Raw genomic sequence first — 24,303 nt, 5'->3', positions numbered from 1 at the left:
AATATTTGACTAGGAGAATGATACATTGTTCTCCTGGAATATTAGACAATGCTACTCAACTGACATGGGCCAGGGAAGCCTTCAAACGTGGAGAGTGCAACTTATTTTTCAAAGGACTTCAGGGAGAAAAAAAATGTAGCCTAGAAAACAATATTCATGGGAAAACTACATTCACTTCCTTCCTACTGAGATCCTCACAAATAATAGGAAGTGATGAGGAATCAATCGAGAATTCTGAGTTCTCTTGGGAAAAAAATTTAAACAACGCCCAAAGAAGCCTTCAAAACGCATGCATTCAAGAAATCACACCCATAAAAGTCCCTGGAAATCATTTTGGTACCTAAAAAAAAGTGACTGGATTTGACCATACATGGCAACCTGCAGTTACTTTACTCTATTTTCATTGTTAACTCAATGATAGCATTTACCATGTGCCAGACGTTTCCACATTCTTTTCAGACAACTCCTTTAATCCTCATAACGACCCCACGAGGCCCCATGGTAGGGAAGGAAACCGAAGCAATGGGAGGTGAAGGAACGGGCCCATGGTCACAGAGAAATGGCAGGACCGGTATCCAAATCCAGACCCACTGGCTCCAGACTCTCTGTTCTTAAGCATTACACATGTTTAATGTCTCCTGAAACAACCAAATAATAAAGTGAGAAGGGAACCTACAGACGGTCTCTGCCCACAGAATTAGGATTTTAAATACGATCACTGTGGGCCCACCTTCTCTGTTCCAGTGAGGAGTGCCCTTTTCTCAGGCCCTCTGGAGCACACAATGCCCTGAGCCCACCTGAAAAGTGAGGAGTCATCTGGCAAACCGGGGAGATTGTTCCAAATACGGTGCTCGCTTACTTAAAGGTGGAACAAAGGTGTGCCGCAGGATAACAGAAGGTTTCTCTACTCCAGAACCTGTCTTCTTCCCAGTTCTATCAATAGAGAGTTACTTAACTTACCGAGATCCTCTTTTGAGATACAGATATCCTCTGGGACAGTTTGATCTATGTCAACTATGTCCTAGCACGCGTTGTTTTTAATTTGACCACCACTTAGCTCAGAAGAGTCTCAACTTTTATTGCACACAATGGAAGGAGAGAAAGAAATGTACAGCTAAACTGATTTTCAACCCATTTCTACCCATTTCCCCCCTCCTCATCTCTGAAAGATTATTCCAGACCCAGCCTCTGAAACCGATCCTGTCCTTATAGAGAGTTTGAGAAATTCGGTCAACATGGCAGCTGGTCCCGCTCATGACTTACACCAGGTTTTTTTTCTAACCAGGTCCTCATCTTATTTTCTGAGCCTGCATCTCTGCCCAGACAACACTTGGTCTGGTGGTCTGGTTCCTCTGAGACCAAGGCTATGCTCTTCTTTATCCAGTCTTCCCTCCAATCCCAACCCTGGGGCAGCTGGGGGCTTCTGTCAGACTTGCAGAGGCCAGGAACACCTCCTTCCAGTCTCCCCGTGCTCGCTGCAACACCCACCCAACTCCAGTCTGTTCGAGTCTTATTCTCCCAGCATCTGACAGTCCCGAAGTGTCTGCCCCTCACTGCCCTTCCAGAACGTGTCCGGTTTGCTTTTATGTTAGAATTACGTGGGGGAGCTTTTCAGATATGTTGGGTTTCGATCAGATTAGTGAAAGCAAACTCTCTAGAGATGGGTCCAGTGTACTGATACTTTCAAAATTTTCTAGATAAGCCTCACATATACCCAGGAATGAGAGTCACTACGCTATATTAATTTCTCGTAAATCTCAATGTGCACACATATAACCTGGGGATGTTGTAAAAATGGAGGTGCTGGTTCAGTAGGTATGGGTGGGGCCTGAGTTTTCACATTTCCTACAAAATTCCAAGTGGTGACTTTGATGTTGTCCATGGACTAGTCTTTAAGTAGCAAGGCTCAAGACCAGTGGTTCTCAAAGTGTGGTTAAGAATCATTTGGGAAGGCGCCTGGATGGCTCAGTCGGTTGAGTGTCCAACTCTTGATCTCGGCTCAGGTTGTGATCTCACAGCCATGGGATCGAGCCCCGCATCTGGCTCTCTGCTGAGCATAGAGACTGCTTGGGATCTCTCTCTCCATCTCTCTCTCTGCCCCTCTCCCATGCATGCACATGCACCTACTCTCTGGTGCACGCTCTCTCTCTCAAATATTTTTTTTTAGAAAAAAGAATCACTTGGGGACTTGTTAGAGATGCAAAATTCCAGACCTCGCCCCAGACCTACTAAATCAGAAACTGGGGATGGGATCCGGCAAAGGCTTTGACAAGCCTTCCACTGGCTTTGAGCACCACTGGCCTAGATGGCAGTGTGCAACCACGAAAGCCGCATATATAATTCAAAATTTTCTAGTTGCCACATTAAAAAAAACACAATTGAACAGGTAAAATTTATTTTAACAGTTTCCTTAACCTAGGATGTCTGAGGTATTCACAGTTCAATATATAATCAATATAAAACATGAGTTTACATTCTTTTTTTATAGTAAGTCTTCAAAATTCACTGTGCATTTTGCAATCATAGGACATCTCAGTTTTGACTAGTCACATGTTAAATGCTCAATAGCCCGTGTATCCGCCATATTGGACAGCCAAGCTCTAGACTTAGAACAGTGATAACAGTATTAATTTTTATTGAGTGCTGGCTATGTGCCAGGCATGACTCGGTTAAGCATTTTATGTGATTATATAAGCCCTACCACAACCCTGTGGATTGGTACTATTAGCATCCCCATTTTATACACAGGAGGGTTTATGCCAAAGCCGTTATCTGTTATTTCACCAATATAGGAAGCCCACTCCCATGTAAGCATCCGCAATTATTTTAAATCATTTTGTTTATAAAAACCAAAATGAAAGAGAGAAAAAAAATATGATAAAATCATGAAGATTAGTACTATTAGAACAGTTGCTAAGACATCAGTCGCTTGTAAAAGTCACGGTGGTTGGGCGAGTAGAAAAGACCAAATATGCTATCTTCTGATTTTTAAAAATGTGCCAAAAGTCCAACTTGCACTCTTCTGTGCCAGCAAATCTGCTGAAAGGTGTTACCTGCCTGGCTGTTTGGACAGTTGGGATCTCTGGGGAATGGCGGGACCTTGATGAGTCATGACGCAAGACAGGGCTCATCCTGAATGCAAGCAGCTAGCAGGGTCAGAACCTGTCCGTTTAAGTGGAGACTGTGACGTAAAATGAGTCTAGTAATAGCTAAACATGAGGCAATGGGCTTCTCTCAGTGTTTGTGTGGAAAGCAGGAGGTTTGGAATTTAAAGGTAATGGCTGCCTTGGTGGTCTTCCTTTCATTAACTTCCATAGTGTTGCAAAGACAGCCCATTTTCACACGTATTTTTCTTTTCATTATAAACTATACAGAGGAAAAGGGAAAAACAATTAAAAAGAATTTCTATCTGAGGCTCCAATTTGCCAGAATTCCCATCTCTTGTTTTGCCAAGTAAAGTACCCTTTGTGAAACTGGCAGGTAAAAAAAAAAAAAAAAAGGGGGGGGCACCTGGGTGGCTCAGTCGGTTGAGCGTCCGACCTCAGCTCAGGTCACGATCTTGCGGTCCGTGAGTTCAAGCCCCGCGTCAGGCTCTGGGATGGCCCAGAGCCTGGAGCCTGCTTCCGATTCTGTGTCTCCCTGTCTCTCTGCCCCTCCCCCGTTCATGCTCTGTCTCTCTCTGTCCCAAAAATAAATAAACGTTGAAAAAAAAAAATTAAAAAAAAAAGAAGAAACTGGCAGGTATTGGTGACATAGTAAAATGTGACCATTTAAAATAAATGAACAGAAAAATACATGATTCTAGAGAGATTTCTAAAATTCTGCTATGTATTTTTAAAATAAAAAATATTTTTTTAATTTGATTAGATATTTCAAACTTAAGTAATAGGTTTTTTTTTTCATTTAGAGGTCTGTGTAGTTTTTTAATTTTTTAATGTTTATTTTTGAGAGAGAGCATGAGCAGGGGAGAGGCAGAGAGAGAGAGAGAGAGAGAGAGAGAGAGAGAGAGAATCCGAAGCAGGCTCCATGCTCTGAGTTGTTGGCACAAGGCCTGATGCGGAGCTCGAACTCACAGACCCAGACCTCAAGATCATGACCTGAGCTGAAATCGGACACTTAACCGACTGAGCCCCCAGGCGCCCCATCCGTATAGCTTTATTGTGTAGGGTAGCTGAAGGATTTCACTATTTTATCACAAGACTTGAAATAGCAGTCATGTAACCGTTTTTTGTTTTTATGTATCATGCATAATCTTCAGTATTTTCTATCATCAGTTCCAGCGTCTTTAACTGTAAAGACACAGTTGGACTTGATCTGAGCCTCTAGCAACCAACCTTCACAACATCCATTATCAAATACATCCAGGTGGTTTTCACACTGGACTAAGGATCAGGGACCCTTCTCCCACCCCTTCTTAGCAGTGCTTTCTCCCTGCCTAAGCATTCTCTAGGTTACAGGAGTAGAGAGACAGAGAAGTCAGGGATTTCACAGACGCGGAATACAGGTTTTTAAGAAAATACCTAAGTGTGTTTTCGGGTAGGAAGTAACGGATCTTCCTTCTTAGGGGTGCTGTCAAAGGCACAGTAAAGCCACAGAAGCCAGAAGTTGGTCTGATGGCCACCCGTAGCATCTCCCTGCAGTCCCAGTCGAGAGAAATCCCGATCTCCCGTGGCCATGGTTTGAAGTCTCCTCATGTGACCAAGAGATTGTAACAAATGCTCTGTATTCTTTATTCTTGCTGCCTCGGTGTGCTGTGAGCCTTCTGAGGCAAGGACCCTGTTTATTTCACTCACTCTTGTTATTCTCACCATGTGTGACACACAGGAGGCTCGCAAGTACCGGCCACACAAATTGCTGAATGAATGAACAGCACTCCTAGATCTTAACTTATAATTCTAGAAATAAAGTGAAAGCCCCAAGTCTGCTGCTCGTTGTTGGTGACCCAATCTGAATTACTCCTTTGGAAGCACAAGCAAGGGATCCGTGTCTGTCTGCATCATGTCACTGAATGGTCCCCAGTCGCTGCCAACAGATAAGAAATGTCAACAGCTTAACCCAGTAGCTTTCAAAAATAGCACAGTTGACGAAACTGGAAATTTAGGTGCGTGCGAGAAATAAACCATTTGTGTTCAGGCTTAAGAAGGATAGGGTGACAACAGACATTCCTCGGAGAGATCTAAAATATTTTTTAAGACCCCCAGAAGCGAGTAGTCATCAGAAGAAACCTCTTCCCTCTCAATAAGGCACAAAGAGGACACCTTCTTTTCAACCCATCAGGTAAGTCACTCGGAAAACTTGAGGATTGCGGCACGGCACCGTGTGTCTTTAAGATTTCAGTCAAGTTGTTTTTGCTGTTGTCGTTTTCAACAGTGCTGGCAGTTTTCCTCAAGATGTAAATGAGTATTTGTACAGCGAACCACGTTGTCGTGGGTTTCCTGGTTCGTGCCCCCCCCCCCCACCACGTGGGGAAAGGGGGAGGGAGGTGGCGACTCAGGGAAGGTTTTTTCATCCCTTTGCAGACAACTCCGGCTGCTGTTAATGCTGAAAATAGCTCAAATGCTCTCAGAACAGTGGCACCACCCAGCAGCTGGGATTCTTTCCCTCTCTTATTTGCCGTCTCTCTTGCCTTTTTTTCCTTCAGACACTTGGATTGGACTTAATCTTAAACCTCTGGAGTTCAAGACCTTTTAAAAAGGGCTAAATAAACAATCTCTACATGTAAAAGGCCACTGACTCCTACTTCCTCTGTTTAGAGCAACTGTTGAGCCCAGCTGCCTGTAGGTAAGATTTTTTTTTTTCCTTCTGGAATTATTTCATTGGTTTCTGATATGTGTCTGACGATCGTCTCTGACATAACTCATTTATAGTGAAGGTATGGGGCGGCTGTGCACGATTTGCAGGTAAATGTGGTGTTCCGGAATACAGCAATGGCATCTGGACATTTCTGTGGCTGTACTTTTAAACTTTGCTCAAAGCTCTCTGTCACGTTGACCTGTGATACATACTGGCCTGTGACTGAGCTTCATCAGAACTCCAATTAACCTGACTGCCAGCAGTGAGAGGGTCCAGACATCGTAATTTTGTTGTTTAGACTGTTTACTTATTTTTAACTTTCTAAGGGCATGGAAAAAAAAAAAAAGGAAAAAGCTGCAACCACCTGAGCCAAGAAAATGTCAGTAATTAGTCTTTAAGGAGAATGAGATAGCTCTATTTTATTTTGTTCTTGGATCACTGCTTTGTTCCTTGCTAATGTGGAAGAGGTTTTTTTTTTTTTTTATGTTTCATTTTTTAAAATTTTTATGTTCCTGCCACAGTTCAGGTGACCTGGTTTTGAAAATGCTTTACCTAGCTAAAGGTCTTTGGCTAGCAGGTTTCTGTAACGAGACGGTACAGTATTCTGGAAAGTCTTCTGTGCCTCTCCCCTCGCCCTCCTTATGCTCACGCTTGACATTTTGCAAAGTACTTTGATCTGTGGACTTTAACTTCAAACACAGCAGTTAACTTTGATTGTGGGTATTTACTGTGTTCAGTAAAACGACTTTTTTTTTTTTTCTCAATGCTTTTATACCATTTCCTTTCAATAATCTATGTGGCTTTGGTTTTCCCTACTGATGATGTCTGAGGTTTTACTTGTATAGGAACTCCCAACTCAAAGGAAGAGACTGTTTTATGGGAAGGTCTCTCACCTCTCACCACACAGACTTTAGGACAACTCTCTGCACCCCCTCTGAGCAGACGTGTGAAAGCAGCAAAGGACAGTGCATACAACCTGATCCTATCAACCCCTCCCTTGAGTTGCCCTGTTGCCTCAAAATTACAATGTGCCTTGGGGCCTAATGTTGCTTTTTCAACATGGACACTGAAATCCTTGGAATTTAGATTCTTGTCTCCAAAGAAGTTTATTTGGTATCTCAGACCACATGGCAAAAGAAAACATGCATTTTAAACACACTGATCTTCTGGGTAACTTTTAAACCATACAAAAAGACAAAAAATTACAAGAAAGACATTTTTTAAGAAGGAAAACTAGGGGAAAAAAAAACAGAAAGAAAGAAAAATGCTTTGTAGCCAAAAGTCTGCTATGTGAGTGAAACATCTGCTAAATGAGGGATAAGAATTTTTTTTTAATGAATTTCTTAGAATTGGCCAAGTGGAACAGTTTCTCGCCATGCAGTAGGCTTTTAAATGTTCTCTTTACTTTGAAGAAAACTCGTGTGTCAATTACATTGCTCTGTTAGCCTTTGCTTCCCTAGCCCAAGCAGAGGGTGTTTTCAAAGTCCTCTGCTAGGTACTGAGCTTGACGTTCCCTGGCACAGGGTCCCCGTGTGATTGTGTTCAGGTTAGGAGTAGAACGAGCCGAAGCCTGTCAGGAGACTGCTTCAGTCCCAGCCAAGGAAGTGGCTCCTTACAGCGAACACAGTCTGCTCTCTGTAGCCTGCACCTTGCTGGGAAGGAAAGCAAGGGGCCGCAGGACAAGTTTTCAGAGGGCTGAAGCTACAGAGGATGCTACGGGTTGGGAGGTCCCTTTAGGTTCGGAATAGAGGCAAGATAAGCTCTAGAGTTTGAGTTTAGTAGGAAAACCTAGAGATGCGCCCTCTGGTTTTTCTTTCCAAAAGTTGGACATTTAATTGCTACCTTTTTCCTTTCAAGTCTGCATCTTAAGGAGTCTCTTCATCATCCCATTTCTGCATACAAATTTTAAATCCTCCGGTTACTTTGAGCACGTGCTTCACTGCTTCCTAGGGCCTTTGAGGGTCTAGAATTTTCTCCCCCGGAGTACCAGGAAGCCTTGATTTGGCATTGATGAGCGCAGATATATGCTGAAGGCAACAGAAGTTTAGTTGCAGAATGCAGTAGCACCAAGATGAAGTGCATTTGGAAGATGAGGGACAGCCATTTCATTCTCCGGCAAGTCATTTTTTCCTGTTTCGCTCTTGTTGAGCGGTTTTCTGTTTGTTTGCCTCTTTACTTCCCTTCACCCCTTAATTTTACTCCGAAACTTGGGATTGTTTGAATGTGAAACTCAAGGTGAAAGCTAGCCAAAGCCACTGAGTTTCACACAGGTTCCACATGAAAGAAGCATTCTACCCAGGCTTGCTCGAAACTTGGCCCATGTTTTACCAAAAGTTTCATGAATGTCAGTGAGCCTGGACTTGAAACACAATCCAAAACTGGTGACTTCTGGCGACTTTGAGGCTTTATTGTGTGAGTATAGAATCTGTCAAACAAGGACACCCATTATTTTCATATCTTCTACTGTAATTTCATGTGTACACACATTTTCCCCAATAAACTCTCATTTGTTCGGTGGTATTTTAAGGCCAGGTTCAATCCTAATATGAATTTTTATAGCTGTGGTATTTAAACACTGGCAAATAGAAGTCTGCATTTCAAATTCCAACGCAGTCTGAACCACAGTGGTGTGAACGTGTTGGTGTAATTCAGCTGAAGGAAGGAAGTCCCAGGAGAGTCATGGAATGTCTTTCTTTGCTTAAATATACCTCTGTGCTCATGAGGAACAAACAGTAACATTTTGTCCAGGTCTATCCGCTTGACAGTATGCCTTTTGTTCCCCCTCCAAAGGTGGTGTCAAATATATTGGTGGAAAAATAATAAACTTCCAGATATTTTTTTTTTCACCTGCTCAACCGATACACTCCTAGGGAACATTGTAAGCATTGAAAAGTTCAGTACTATTACTTGTAATGTAATGTATACCGAGAATAAAGGAGTACTCAGCAGACTCAATTTCCTTCAGAAAAGCTGGGTGACCTAGAGCTGATGTGTGTATTAACAGTCAGATGGTGCAGGGTTTTGAAGGTGTGTGTGTGTGTGTGTGTGTGTGTGTGTGTGTGTGTGTGTGTGTTTATGTGTTGTAAGTAGGGGTAGTGGTGGGTAGAGAGGAAGAGGGGACTTGTGAGCTTTGCTCAGCAAATCTGTCACATCTGAAACAAAAAATAATCAATCCCAGGATCTGAAAAACATTCCTTTCTTTTGTTGATCACATAAATACGTATTGGCTGAACACTGAATTGGGGGGAAGGGGACATATTATTTTTCTCATTAAAGACAACAAGGATTACATTCTGATCACTAGGATTCCAGAAAGGGTAAATAATCTCTAATAGAAACATGACCGATTAGGAGACCTACATAGCTAGCTAGAGATGAACTTGCATGAGTCAGTTTCAGAAAGATCTTAATGCTACTATGACCACTACAGGTGCTAAGACAGCCAGAGAACTCAGATTTGATGATGTCTTTTTATTAGCTGGAGGGTTTCTGAACTCATTTGAGGAATTTTCCTCAAAATAAATTTATAACCTCACTAAAGATTTAGTTTGACTAAATGTAGTGAGATTTACAGTTATTCGTTTATTATTTATTTTTATTTACTTATTTATTATAAAATTAAATTGCCATCAAAATACATTTTGAAAATTTTATAATCTTATGCTTAAAATAGACTTGTCAAAGATATAGTTTGCATTTTTGCAGGCGATGTACAAAATGTACCTGATCCCCTACTAAATAAGGCCTTTGCAAAGCTGACAGTAACAAAGGTCTCCTATGTAAGAGCTACATTATAACACTGACTTATTCATAATGTACTATATCTGATTTTGTTATCCCAAAACTAATACAATAGATGAAAGAAAGATGCACAAATGAAGGTGCTAGAGGAAATAAGAGAAAAAAATTGAGGACCATTCTACCAGGGGGGTTCTCCCTAAACACATCATTGAACCAACAGTCTGATATTTTGAAAACTATCCTCCATAATAATACATAAAGAGGAAAAAGGTAAAAATACCAGGCTGACAAATGCCCATCAACTGATGAATGGATAAAGAAGTGATTGATATGTATTGTGGGGGGGTGGGGGTGGGGATGTGTATGTATGTGTGTATGTGTGTGTGTGTGTGTGTGTATACATACATATATATACATTCTTGTTCCATTCACATACATATAATACATTCTAGTTCCATTCACATTGTTGCAAATGGCAAGATTTCATTCTTTTTGATGGCTGGCTAACATTCCATTATATATGTATGTGTATGTGTATGCACACACATACACACACACACACACACACACACACACGCATATATAATGGAATATTAGCCAGCCATCAAAAAGAATGAAATCTTGCCATTTGCAACAATGTGAATGGAACTAGAATGTATTATGCTAAGCAAAGTAAGTCAGAGAAAGACAAATGTCATATGATTTAACTCATATGTGGAATTTAAGATACAAAATAGATGAACATAAGGGAAGGGAAGGGAAAATAAGATTAAAACAGAGAGGGAGGCAAACCATGAAAGACTCTTAAATACAGAGAACAAACTGAGGGTTGCTGGAGAGGAGGAGGGGGATGAGCTAAATGGGTGATGGGCATTGAGGAGGGCACTTGTGATGAGCACTGGGTGTTATGTGTAAGTGATGAATCACTGGGTTCTACTCCTGAAACCATTATTACAGTGTATGTTGACTAACTTGGATTTAAATAAAAATTTTTTAAAAGGCTGAAAATAAACTTCAAATTTGTGCATATGCAAATGTTTCTTTAAATCATAAAAAAGACCGTCTTTCAAGAATGACTTCACTAGTCATTTAGGAACACAAAAATCAGTCACTTAAAAATCTTCTCTTGGGCTTACTTTATTGTCAGAAAAACGGAGTCCGTGTAGTACTTATCCATTCTCTAAGGGTATATTATTATAGCCCATATTTATAGTATTGCATTATTCTTCTTAAAAAAATTAGTGTAAGTGATAGATATCAGTGACAGATACCATGATCAGACCATGATGACACAACAGGGTCCCTGCCCAGATAGGGCCAAAGAGGATTATCTACCCAAACCAGATAAAACAATCATTTCTAGGAAAGTCATCCTTTTCTAACTAAATATTTATCTGTTATTTGGGTATTATAAGTTTCTCTAAAATAAGTAGTATTTTAAATAATCCTTTAATAATTATAATACTAAAACATCACAATGATCTTAAGGCCTTCTCCCATCTATCCAAGATGGACTGTCAAAAAGATGTGGGCAGAAACTGTGTCAGGGGATGGTGAGGTCTCCCTACCACTCTCATCCTGGGCTTTATCCTGGGGAATCATGAAGTAGGAGACCCCAGTGACACTCTAAGTCTCTCCTATACCCATTAGGAAGTACAGCCCACTCGGGCCACGGGCTAGAGTTAGGACAGAGGTGGGAGGAGAAGGAGACTCCCCCTTCCCTCTGTACTTGGGAAGAAGGCCTTCCTAAGTTTCTTGGTTCAACTTTCTCTTCACCTGGCTCTTCTCTTATTTCCCCTTTTCTTCTTCCAGGAGAAACAAAGGTCGTCCCTGCAAATTTTGCCATTTTTGAGTTGTTGGAGGAGGAAAAAAATCCAAGGGAGTTAGCTCTGGGGTCTATGAGATTCACACACACTACAAGGCTAGCCCGCGGCCACCTGAGTTAGAAGAACACGGCATGTGTGCCACCGGTAGAGCTGTGTTTAGGTACTGTTGAATAGTTCATACTAGGATAAAAATTAAGTAGATATGAGGGACGCCTTTCAGGTCAAAACAATATCCATTTTTTCAATGTTTATTTATTTATTTTGGAGAGAGGAAAGAAAGCAGGGGAAGATCAGAGGGAGAAGGGAAGCAAGAGAATCCCAAGCTGACTCTGCCTTGTCAGCAGGGAGCCCGACATGGGGCTTGAACTCATGAAGCGTGAGATCATGACCTGAGCCGAAATCAAGTCAGACATTCACAACCGACTGAGCCACCCAGGCACCCCAAAATATCCATTTTTTTAAATCAAACTTTTTATTTTAGAACAATTTTAAATTTAGAGAAAAATTGTGAAGATAGGGCCAGAGTCCCCATACACCCCCCACCACCACCAAATTTCTGCTACTATTAACCGCTGACACGAATATGGTAACTTTGTTACAATTAATGGACAATATTGATATGTTATTAGCTAAAGTCCATACTTTATTCGTACTTCCCTAGTGTATACCTAATGTCCTTCTTCTCTTCCAGGATCCCATCTGGAATATTATGTTATTTCAGTCATGTTTTCTTAGTCATGTCCTCTTGGCTCTGACAGTTTATTAGCCTTTCCTTGTTTTTGCTGGCCTGGATAGTTTTGAGGAGTACTGGTCAGGTATTTTGTAGAATATCTTCCTATTGGAAGTTGTCCAGTTTTTTCTCGTGATTAGACTGGGGTTATGGGGTTTTGGAAGGAAGATCACAAAGGTAAGGTGCCATTCTCATCACGTCATATCAAGTGCACATGCTATCAGCATGAGGTATCACTGTTTTGTTGATGTTGACCTTGATCACCTGGCTGAGGGAGTATCCGTCAGGTTTCTCCACTGTAACATTAACCTTTCCTCCCCTTTCCTTACTGTACTCTTCCAGAGGCAGTCACTTTGAGCAGCACACGCTTAAGAAGTAGAGAGTTATACTCCTCCTCTTGATGGAGTATTTACATAAATTATTTGGAATTCTTCATGAGAGATGGTCTATTCTCCCCCAATTTATTTCAATTCAATCATTTGTATCAGTATGAGCACATGGATATATATTTTACACTTTGCATTATAATCCAATACTACTTAAGTAAAGTAGTGGCTCAAACTGCGTTGTGCAAATGGTTCCAGCTGTAGCCATTGGCCTCTCTTTCACTAGGCTCCTATGGCCTTTGACATAGTCCCATCATTGTGAGGATTTTCCCCCTGGTACTATAAGATACTTCAGGCTCACTTTAGAGATTCCCTGTCCCAGTCCTAGAATCAGCCATTTCTACAATGAGCCATGGTTCCTTTTATTTAAAAAATGATACTAGAAACCAAAACCAGAACATCTATTTTAATTTTTTTTTTTATTATTGAGAGACAAAGCATGAGCAGGGGAGGGGCAGAGAGGGGGGGAGACACAGAATCTGAAACAGGTTCCAGGCTCTGAGCCGTCTGCCCAGAGCCCCACGTGGGGCTTGAACTCACAAACCACGAGATCATGACCTGAGCCGAAGTGGGACGCTCAACCGACTGAGCCACCCAGGCGCCCCTCTATTTTAATTTTTGAATGTGACATTATCAGTCACTTAGTTTTTCACTGGAAAAAAATTTTCTTTTTGTATATGCACTCTCAGTCTGTAGCTGATAATATCTTGGTATGTACGTAAGGATAGCCTTTCTTGATTTTTTTCAGAGTAGCAGGACACATGCTGCCCACCTTTCTGTGATTTTGAAACAAACTTAATTCACTATGACCCAATTTGTTCCTTGTTGTTAGTTTTTGTGGGAGTCGAAAGTCTTAGATGTTGCCTGTAAGTCTTAAATATACTATTGAAAGGCAGGAATCAGTTGTTTCTTCCTTAAATAGATAAGAACATCTGACAGAAGTAGAAACAAGAAAAGGAGACCAGCTGGTGTAGAGCATGAGCCGTCAGGACTGCTCCGTACTGCCCTCTTCAACTAGCCTTTGCCCTAAAAACTAAAAGTCTATCCACAAAATAACTGTACCTGTAATTTTATTTACCATTCAGTATTATCAGAGATAATAGGTTGTATGTAGATTGTTTCACCAAATGCATAGCTATTTCATATTCAATAATTACTTTGATTTTCTTGGTTGTCTATTTAATCTAGGGTGCTATCACTCTTACCATGGGGTTGGTCATGCAGGCATTATGTTCCCCAATGCACACATGAGGACACAGACACCCAGATAAGCTGCGCATCATCCTTTTTATGTCCCTAGCAAACAGCAAATGGTAGATTGGCTTTCATGTCGAGATTTTTAAAGTGTTCCATTCTACCCAGTTATACGATACAAAGGTATAAAACAGGTTAGAAATAATAGCCAAAGAATAATAAGAAAATGGCCAGCCCAAGCAATAAAAGAGTTATTTCTGAATTATAACAAGTTTTAACTTTCTGTACTTCACTGAGAAAAAAGCATAAGCAAACAAAAGCAAATCTGAAGGTTACAGAGAAAGCCATGAATGTGCCACTAGCATAATGAACGAAAGGCTATATAACTAGGCTGATAGACACAAGATACAGGCAGGAAAAAGAAATAAGGTTTAGCAACTTGACACGGTTTAAGGAAAATACTGAGCTCTCTTATAGAAGGTCAGTTCGGTATTAGGAAGTATAGTATGGAAACATTAATCTCCTGTTCTAAATCTAAATTTTGGCTTGAAAAAAAGAAACTGAATTTAGTTTAATGGAAAACCACACGTCCAGCATGTGTTTTTAAAGCATTGCACTTTGATGACTTTGACCCGTTGCATATCCTGGTTCCAATACAACTTTGAATTGGTTTAATTCTAGTGGAGCCATTGCTCTTGACATGCATTCAGCTCAGTGGTACTTCTCTCATTCAATTTTGCAAACCTAAGAAATTTGGTTGGTTTTGAACTTAGCTCCAACTAGAAGTTTTGTGCTTGTTTGAACTGACCATTTAAACATTTGAAAACCATTTTGCAGCACTCAACTTTTAGAACAAATTCTTACTGTTGAAAACAACCCAAGAATGTCGAAAAGTTACATAGGGGTACCTTATAAGTGGATCTCATGAACGTACAACCAAATACAGCTAAGAAATATACTTTTGATCTAAGATCAAAAATATTTTCTTTTTTTTTTTTTAATTTTTTTTTTCAACTTTATTTATTTTTGGGACAGAGAGAGACAGAGCATGAACGGGGGAGGGGCCGAGAGAGAGGGAGACACAGAATCGGAAACAGGCTCCAGGCTCTGAGCCATCAGCCCAGAGCCTGACGAGGGGCTCGAACTCACGGACCGCGAGACCGTGACCTGGCTGAAGTCGGACGCTTAACCGACTGCGCCACCCAGGCGCCCCAAAAATATTTTCTATTCTACATTTATCTTGTTTATTCTGAAAGCATTCACTCTTTTAAAAATGGTTAATATCCTGAGACTAAAGACCATGGTTAAAAGTGGAAAATTATCCAAATGCAAATACGGCTATCTAAAACATGCAGTTAGATTAGCAACCCTATCCTGTGGTCCCAGCAGAGCCACGTTTTAAAAGGTATGGCCTGGCACCTGACCGACCTTCATGTGCACATCTGTGAATAGACCAGAACAGTGAGGCTATACTGACAGCTTCAGCAGGACAGTGTTGGTGATAAATAAAGAAGTTTTGTGCTAATTCAAGAGGGGTGTTAAATGTCAAACTAAGAGATCCAGGCCACATTCTCAAGTAGGAAGTGGTCATTATCCTTGACTCTGTGCAGGGCAATAAAAATGCTTATTTTGGGGAGAAGTGAAATAGCTTATAGAGTGTCAGCTCTTAGTCATGGAATTTAAAGAAGAAATCAAATTATTTGCTATAAAAATCATTTTATAATTGGGAATATAAAGTATTTTACATTTCTATTTAATTTATTTAACTAAAATTTTAAATAAACTATAAATTGCTTTTATAATTTGAAATAAAAGTTATTCACATATAATGTAAATTTTAACATGTTAACTTCGTATAACAATGTAAACAACTGTTTATAAATTGTTTACTATAAAAATCAGTATTTCTGACATGAAGCTGAATCATTGAAATTTTCCTTTTTATCAAGGAAAATATAATTATCTTCATTCAAGGCAGAATTAAACCAAAGTTAGATGTAAACAAGTTTCTAAACTTTATATTGATAACACAGAAGGCCAAAGCTTACGATACAGTTTTCAAAAATAAGAGGAATAAAAAAACTCAGTGAAAAAGTAAATGCAGTAGGAATTAGATGATTTATTATGGAAAGAATAATGCAAGTGTTTTTTGTAAATATATATATATATTTTTTTTAAGATGACTATGGATCTTTAACATAAAATACATTTACGTTTGTGTTTGAGCAACTCTACTTTAAAAATTAATGAATGTATTTCATGTTCCAAAATTTACTTAGAGTTGGCATTCAGGCTTTGTCTCACATGGGGGGATTCATCACATAATAAGCACAGCTTGTGCAAAAACCTGTAAAAACGTGTCTAGAAGCAAAGTGATAATTTCTATGCTAAGCTGAGAAAATTTGATTGCAGTGAGACTTTTCTCTTCCTTAGAACATTTTATCTATGTTGGATATTGAAATTAAACAAAAAGCATTGGGAGTTAAAAGTCATCTGTGTCCACATCAGAATTTTATATATTCACACATATCCTTTTCCTAATCAATATTCTGAATGACTAAATAAAAGCATTTGTGTAAAAACACTTGGCAGAAAACCATCTCGTGTTTCTCAGTGAACATTACTGCTTTATAAATTTAACACTTGACTGTACTTATTAATTGAAGAAGAATGGTCTGCATATAATTAAGAAAGGAAGAAAATTCGGAGTTTACTAGTAAAACCGAATACTGTTTTCAGCGACCACAGATAACTACTCTCACTGCCTTAAGCAATTTATATTTATTAAATGAGGTATTCTCATAAAGATCTTTTCATGCTGCTTCAGTCATGATTTCTGAGAGACTCTTTTTCCCATCCTATGTGAATCATACAGGATTTGAGGGGTAAAACCTTACACTCTGACTATGGACCAACCTCAATGCAGGAAAGACTGATGGCACCTAATCTTTTGAGAGAACAATTCATAACCAGACATAGAGAGGAAAGGCTTTCACCTTTAAAAAAAAAAAAAAAAAGGCATCCATCAAAACCCTGTATCAGGAAAGCACACAGAAACATATGGACTGAAAAATATGAAATTCAGACACTGGAGGCAGGGAGGAAGTTTCAATCAGAGAGATGTACAACAGGCTTTAACTGAATTCAAATGTCTTCTATTTTAAGATGAATGGTGGGTACGTGGATATTTGTTATATTATTCTCTTTTGAATGCCTGAATAAAGACCTTCATCAAAAAGTCTTTTCCCTCTATTTCCCATGCCTTAAGTTTAAGATATATTCTGTAGGGGCGCCTGGGTGGTGCAGTCGGTTGGGCGTCCGACTTCAGCCAGGTCACGATCTCGAGGTCCGGGAGTTCGAGCCCCGCGTCAGGCTCTGGGCTGGTGGCTCAGAGCCTGGAGCCTGTTTTTCCGATTCTGTGTCTCCCTCTCTCTCTGCCCCTCCCCCGTTCATGCTCTGTCTCTCTCTGTCCCCAAAATAAATAAAGTTGAAAAAAAAAATTTAAAAAAAAGATATATTCTGTAAACAGGATATATTTTAAATATATTGCTCAGTTGCTAGCATTGAGAGATAATATTAATTTTTTTTATTTAAACCAGGCCAGATTTTCTGAAAATTTACAAAGAGGAAACAGTACAACAGATGCTATCATGTTTGGCCTATATTTCTATATTTTTGCCTAGAGTCCAAAACTTCTGCCAATGGTGAATCAGAAAAGAAAATGAATTTAGTTCTTTAGTAGACAAATATCTACTGTAAACCTACATTCACGATCATTTTTCCTAATGTATCATTCCACAAACATTGTTACATACAATTCTTAGAACCTACTAAATGTGTTTGGGGTGCCTTGGTCGCCCAGTCTGTTAAGGGTCTGACTCTTGATCTCGGCTCAGGTCATGAGGTCACGGTTCATGAGATCAATCCCAGCATCAGGCTCTGTGCTGACAGTACGGAACCTAATTTGGATTCTCTCTCTCGCTCTCTCTCTCTCTGCCTGTCCCCTGCTCACTCTCTCTCTCTCGCTCTCTCTCTGTTTCTCTCTCTCTCTCTCTCAAAATAAATAAGTAAACATTAAAAAAAGAACCTACTACATGTGATATTTACTCTTTAAACTACTAAATATTTTGTCATTATGCTTTATGAGAATTGGTAATGGGGTTTGGATCTAGCAGGGAGTAAGTAAGTGTATTTTATCTTACATTTTTAACATTGGCTTTGGCATAAGAGATGGAGAAGGAAGGATTCTTGTTTTAAGATTCTCTATGCAATAAATGTAGGAAAAGTGATTTGATAACATACATGCAATCCTCTCAGTTCCCAAGGACCAAAGGTACAGTTAGAGATGCATGAGTTCCAAGTTAACATGATACTGTGCAAAGGGAGTGCTGCCTATGTTTAATACAAAGACTTCACTCTGGGGGCGCCTGGGTGGCGCAGTCGGTTAAGCGGCCGACTTCAGCCAGGTCACGATCTCGCGGTCCGTGAGTTCGAGCCCCGCGTCAGGCTCTGGGCTGATGGCTCAGAGCCTGGAGCCTGTTTCCGATTCTGTGTCTCCCTCTCTCTGCCCTCCCCCGTTCATGCTCTGTCTCTCTCTGTCCCAAAAATAAATAAACGTTGAAAAAAAAAAAAAAAGACTTCACTCTGTAACTTAATACATTTCTTAAAATGTAATTTATTTAAGACATTTACATATTACAACTATTCCTTAATTTTTACATTAAGGGGGAAAAAAACCCTAATGATTTTTTATTACCATTTGGCAGGAATCAATATCTAATTTTGAGGATTTTTTAAAATATGTATTTGTTCGTCCATTCATTCATTCATTCATTCATTCATTTTATGCAATCTCTACACCCAATGTGGGCTCAGACTCACAACCCTAAGATCAAGAGCTGCATGTTCTTCTGACTGAGCCAGCCACGCACCCCAATTTTGAGAATTATTATTCTGATTTTTTTCTATTTGTTTTATAGAGAGAATCATTCCAATATGCTCAATTGGAAAAGCTGGCAGACATTACTGTATTTTTAGGAGTTTTGACAAATGATGGATAGTACTGAATAATTTTTTTTTTATTACAAGTAATTTTACATGTAGTCTGAAAACTCAGGACGTGCCAAAAATTCATTATTTTAGGAGCATCTGGGTGGCTCAGTTAAGTGTCCAACTCTTATTTTCGGCTCAGGTCAAGATCTCGCTGTTTTGTGAGTTCAAGACCCATGTCAGGCTCTGCACTGGCAACATGGAGCCTGCTTTGGATTCTCTGTCTCTGTGTCTGTCTCTGTCTCTCTCTCTCTCTGCCCCTCCCCCACTAGTGCTGTCTCTGTCTCTATCAAAATAAATAAACTTAAAAGAATTCTTTAAAGTTCATTATTTTAAATCATAAAATTCAAAGAAAAAATATTTTGTTTCTATCTAGGTAAATGCCATAAAAGTATATATATAAATACTTAAATGGTTAAAAATAAACACGTTGAGAGAAATAGTGTTCTAGTAACATAAAGAGTAAGTTTGAATTTCCTCATGTCATTGTTACTAAAGGTAGGAAACGAATTATTACTAATACACAGTTATATTTGGAAACAAATATGAGAAAAGGACTTTCAGATTACTACCATTAGACAGTGCTGATTCTCTGACCTTCATTAGAATCCCTTCTCCTTTGTCTTTGGTGACATTGGAGGATTTTCCTTCGGTCTCTCTGATTACTCCTCAGTTCTCCTACAGGAGCCTCTTTCTTTGTCTGACCTTAAAGATATTCCCTTGGGTTCTGTCCCTCGTGTCCAATTTCCTCTGACTTCACCTGTTTCTTCCTTCATGATAATCCCCAAATCTATGTCTCTACCCCTGATCTCGCTCCTGAGTTCCAGATTCACATTTCCAAGTAACTGGTAAACATCTCACGCAAATTTCTGCAGAGCACCTCAAACGTAATACTTTTAAAACTCATCATCTACCGTCTTCCAACCTGCTCTTTTTCCCCAGGACTATATTTTAATAACTGTGACACCAAGTTATGCAGAATCAGAATCTTAAACAAGGATTCACATTTTTCTTCATACCAACTGAAGTCACTACTCAGTGATTCTGCCCGCACGCATCTTCCTTGAAGCCAGAGTTATTTTACCAAAATAAACAAGATTTGCATGCAGATTTCCCATCTACCAAACTCCCCTATCATACAGTAAATACATTCCCTTTGCTTTGTCTTCAGGCTTCAAGCACCAGGAAAGATGGCCACGTCAACCAAAGAAAGTAAATTCCGTACATGGTGTTTAGGCATCAGTAGCCCTGTGTTTTCCCAGATAAAAGGCATAGTTGGCAACTTTTCCAAACTCATTAGTAAGAAAAAGGTGTGGCTTACTGTGCCAGACATGGAACAGAGATCCAACGGCAGTCATGTCACTTATCTCAAAAAATGCTTTTCCTCAAGATTCTCCTTCTGACAGGGTAACGGCAGTGTTCACAAATCACCTGCTTTGTTGCTACTTATCGTGTACCGATGTGATGGGTGTAGGCAGATGCTAAATGATCAGTGTTTTGCTAAAAAAAATAAATTGGGTATAGTCAGAACACAAAGTTTTAAACCACAAACTCCATATCATCCATGTGGTATAAAAGAAGTCTTTAAGAAGAAAAGTAAATAGAGATTTAAATCTAAAAAAAAAAGTGCATATAGTAAATAAAGGAAATAGCAAATAGTAAACCTAAATAGAAAATAGTAAAATAAATAAATGACCAAAGCAATGTAAAAAGATGATATGACAATAGTTCACTCAATAAATACGAAATGGTTTAAGGCATTAAAAATTGTTATCTATGGTCACTTAACACACTGTTTGGCTTTACTAATTTCCTCCTTTCATACTTATATGTAAGATCATTCTTTTTAAATATAAGTACAGAAGTGTTAAAAGTACGAGGCTACAATGTTCAGTGAAAATACAAAAACAAGAGATGGAATTACAAGGGGAGAATGGCCCTACTCATTGAGTTATTATGATAATTAAAGTAAATATAACTTCATTTGCATAGCATGAGATAAAGGATAAAATTAGAAATATCAGTCTTCTGTGTCATCTAACATTTATAGCATCATTTGTCTTTCCGGCATTTAATCAATAATCATTTGCTGAGAGCCTACTTGGTACTCTGTCCACAGCACAGTGGAGACAGTTATTGGAAGGTAATTGCTGTAGCCACGTGATTGAAATTGTAATGAGAACTATGAATGAAAAATGTGGGGGGCCATGAGAGCAGAGTCTGCAATTTTGAGAACCAAGGATCGATGACAAAAAGACTCTGGATTTGGAACTTGGTGAAATAATTGGGAAGATGAATTACTTGGGGGTAGGAATCAGAAGAGGTGTTGCGTTATTTCCAGAACGAGAGCCCCTTTTGTTAGCAGCTGAGAATGAAGAATAAAGAGTATGGGGATGATTCCTCCAAAACCAGATATAGCAGGACCACCGTTAACATCCACTCTCTAGATACAAGTACATTTGTGTGATGGCCTTTGTCTCCTGGAGAAAATATTAGAATGATAGCTAGCTGTGCTACCTTATACAAATTGGCCGTGGATTACAGAGATAGTGCTGTATTTGCTCCTATTTAAATATCGAATGAGTGTGATTTCTGAAATCACCTATGAAAAATGAATGTGACTTTGGAGAAAAACTTCTTTCAGCTTTGAGTAAGGATTTTCAAGATAAACATCCAAGAAAAACCCTAACAGAGGCGTATTGAAACAAAATTTCTCAATGAATAAAGAGCTTACTGATCGCAGCTATGAATTTGAGTATTTTGACATGTGTTCAGGTGTTTGCTCTGAGGCATGTGAGTTAAAAGTGAAAGGAAATGTTTAAAGTTTTCTTTCTCACTTTTAACTCTATTTCAAAGAAACATGTAATTTCAACACAAAGGATATATTTCTTGCATCGACTAAAACAAATATGTGTGCATGTAAATGAGGGAATTAAATCTTCTGGTTGGGGTTATATCTGTGCATTTTTTTTTAATTTTTTTTTCAACATTTATTTATTTTTGGGACAGAGAGAGACAGAGCATGAACGGGGGAGGGGCAGAGAGAGAGAGGGAGACACAGAATCGGAAACAAGCTCCAGGCTCTGAGCCATCAGCCCAGAGCCTGACGCGGGGCTCGAACTCCCGGACCGCGAGATCGTGACCTGGCTGAAGTCGGACGCTTAACCGACTGCGCCACCCAGGCGCCCCAATATATCTGTGCATTTTTATTATGTGACTGAAATAGCATTCATTTAAAAGAAAATATTTTCTGCTTTAATAGTATGGTAACAAACTATTCAGAGTAGGATTGACAATGATTTTTTCTTCTGCTCCTAACACTTATTCTTTTGAAATCAGCAACAAGCTGATTTAAGAATGTCAGTATTGCTCTAGAAAATGCTGTTGAAATCACAAAGTGCCTATCTGTATGTTTTTTCAGATTATTCCTTCCTTGTGCTGTGGCATAGTGTATTTTATAGAAGTTGAATATTTAGTCTTAATTGATTGCTGAAGTTGACTCAGAATACTGATTACAAGTATAGGATTTAGCAAAATGTGATAAACTTTGAAATAATGTAAGAGTAATGTAAAAGGATAAAAGCAATTAATGGAATGATAACTATGGAATCTTACAGATTTATTGTACTGATGGACTATCTGAACTTTCACCATCTAACTTCGGGTATTTATCACTAGCAGTAACTCCTAACAGCATTCATTCAAAGCACTGCTAAATCTTATCAAGTTATTCCATTTTCCATATTCTTTAACAATTCATCTATTTCAGAAATTTCTTAGGTCTTCTCCACTTAACTCCCCCAGGATTACGAGATTTTGTGAATTGGAACTATGTTCTCTCTACCCACTGTCATTATATATACCCTGTCATAGTCATGTGGCTCACTCAACCCTTAGAAAAAGACATCCCTTTTCCCATTCAACGCACACACACACCTACACACAAATTTTATTCTGTTTCTCGACAGATCAAATGGAGCACCTTATCCCCATGTATGAAAAGAGTACAACAGAGCCTAATAATGTGTGGTATTGTGAGACCTTTTAAATTTTGACTTCTGGGTAGGAGAACACACACCTGAGAAAAAAAAGCAATCAACTCTTGGGGGTTGTTAGTTGAAAGGTGCTTTCCTTATATGAGGCAGAAATAGTTTTCACTCCTACTTCGTATCTTTGAGCCAGAAACTTATCTTTCGCTCAGGCTTTTGGCATACCACAGGATATGCTTCATATCTAAACTTAGAACACTGACGTCTTCATCACTGTAGAGACAACACAGTCATTCACTCCCGCAGATACAATCTGAGCACCTTCTAAGAGGAAAGCACTGTTTGGGTGGTTTGAACCCACTGTGTGAACTCATGTGTTGAACTCACTATTTGAACTCATCAGTGAACAACACTGGTGAAAATTCCTGCCCCCGAAGAGCTTACATTACCTTAGGAAGAAACAAACAATAGAAGATAAAGAGGTGAATTATAGGGCAGGTTAAGACAGTAAGAGTGCTTTTAAAATATACCAAGGTGGGGATTCCTGGGTGGCTCAGTTGGTTGAGTGTCTGACTCTTGATTTCCACCCAGGTGGTGATCCCAGGGTCGTGGGATTAAGCCCCACGTTGTGCCCCAAGTCAAGCTCCGCATTGGGCTCTTCACTGAGCACAGAGCCTACTTAAGATTCTCTATCTCTGTCCCTCCCCTGCTCACACTCTCTCTAAAAATAATTAATTAATTAATTAAACTTAATTTAATACAGCAAGGTAAAACTTAAGTGTTTCTTCTTGTTGATGGTTGATTATTCTTTCCATTGATTTAAACTTACACTTCATTTATATCCCAGATGCCCAGTGGCCATGCATCCCAAAGCCACTGGGCCATTTGAATACATAAGCACTACTATTTGAAGAAGTACGTATATTCAAGTCTGTTAACCTAGCATTGTGACAATAAGTGCTTCCTGCAGATGATTCTGACTGCTGAGATATATATATATATCCATATATATATATATATATATATATATATGGATTATTTATACATATTTTAACATACATATAAATAATACATGTATTATTTATACATACAGATTATATGCATATATATAGGGATTATTTCACTGAACTGTATAAAATGGGTATTGGTAAATGCATTTACTAGAAAAGAACACTGAAGTATAACGCAAGAAAAATTATTCTGATTTACTGGCAACTTGTGAATTACTGTTCAGGGCTTGGGTTTTTCTGTACCACTATTCTTACTAACGGTGTGAACAGTTACATGCCTGGATGTCAGCAACACTAGGAACAATAGTCCCTCCCCTGCCCAAAATATATCAAATATAGAAGTCTTTATTCTGGCCATCGCCCTCTTTGTTAACAATCTCTCGAAGTTTCCATTTACTACATTCAATCACATCAGTGGGCCAACCAATTTGTGGAATATATTGCTTGAAAAATAACTCCCATAATAAGAGTTAATAAGAGAGCTATTATTATGGCATCATTTTTGAACATCTAACCTGTTACCATCCAGGTGTATATTTTGAACTGGAGGGAAAGCAGAGGTTGTAAGGACTTGAAATAGCTGAA

The 24,303-nt window shown here is 39.2% G+C and overlaps 2 protein-coding genes across 8 annotated transcripts in view; one reads left to right on the top strand and one right to left on the bottom strand.

Moving 5' to 3' along the window:
* Window positions 1–24,303, top strand: part of SORBS2 (sorbin and SH3 domain containing 2) — a 225,359-nt gene that overhangs the window by 32,652 nt on the left and 168,404 nt on the right. For all 7 annotated transcript variants that reach the window (XM_047855087.1, XM_047855088.1, XM_047855091.1 and 4 more), the window contains exon 2: window positions 5,642–5,781. The gene's annotated coding sequence lies outside the window, so the exon portion shown is untranslated. The remainder of the gene's footprint in view (window positions 1–5,641; window positions 5,782–24,303) is intronic.
* The window catches only part of TLR3 (toll like receptor 3), a 430,042-nt gene that overhangs the window by 286,577 nt on the left and 119,162 nt on the right, over window positions 1–24,303 (bottom strand). The window lies entirely within an intron of this gene.

This window comes from Prionailurus viverrinus, chromosome B1, assembly GCF_022837055.1.
Source record: "Prionailurus viverrinus isolate Anna chromosome B1, UM_Priviv_1.0, whole genome shotgun sequence".
In the NCBI taxonomy this organism is placed as follows: Eukaryota; Metazoa; Chordata; class Mammalia; order Carnivora; family Felidae; genus Prionailurus; species Prionailurus viverrinus.
The sequence above is the reverse complement of the archived record's forward strand: the minus strand, read 5'-3'. Positions and strand labels throughout refer to the sequence as shown.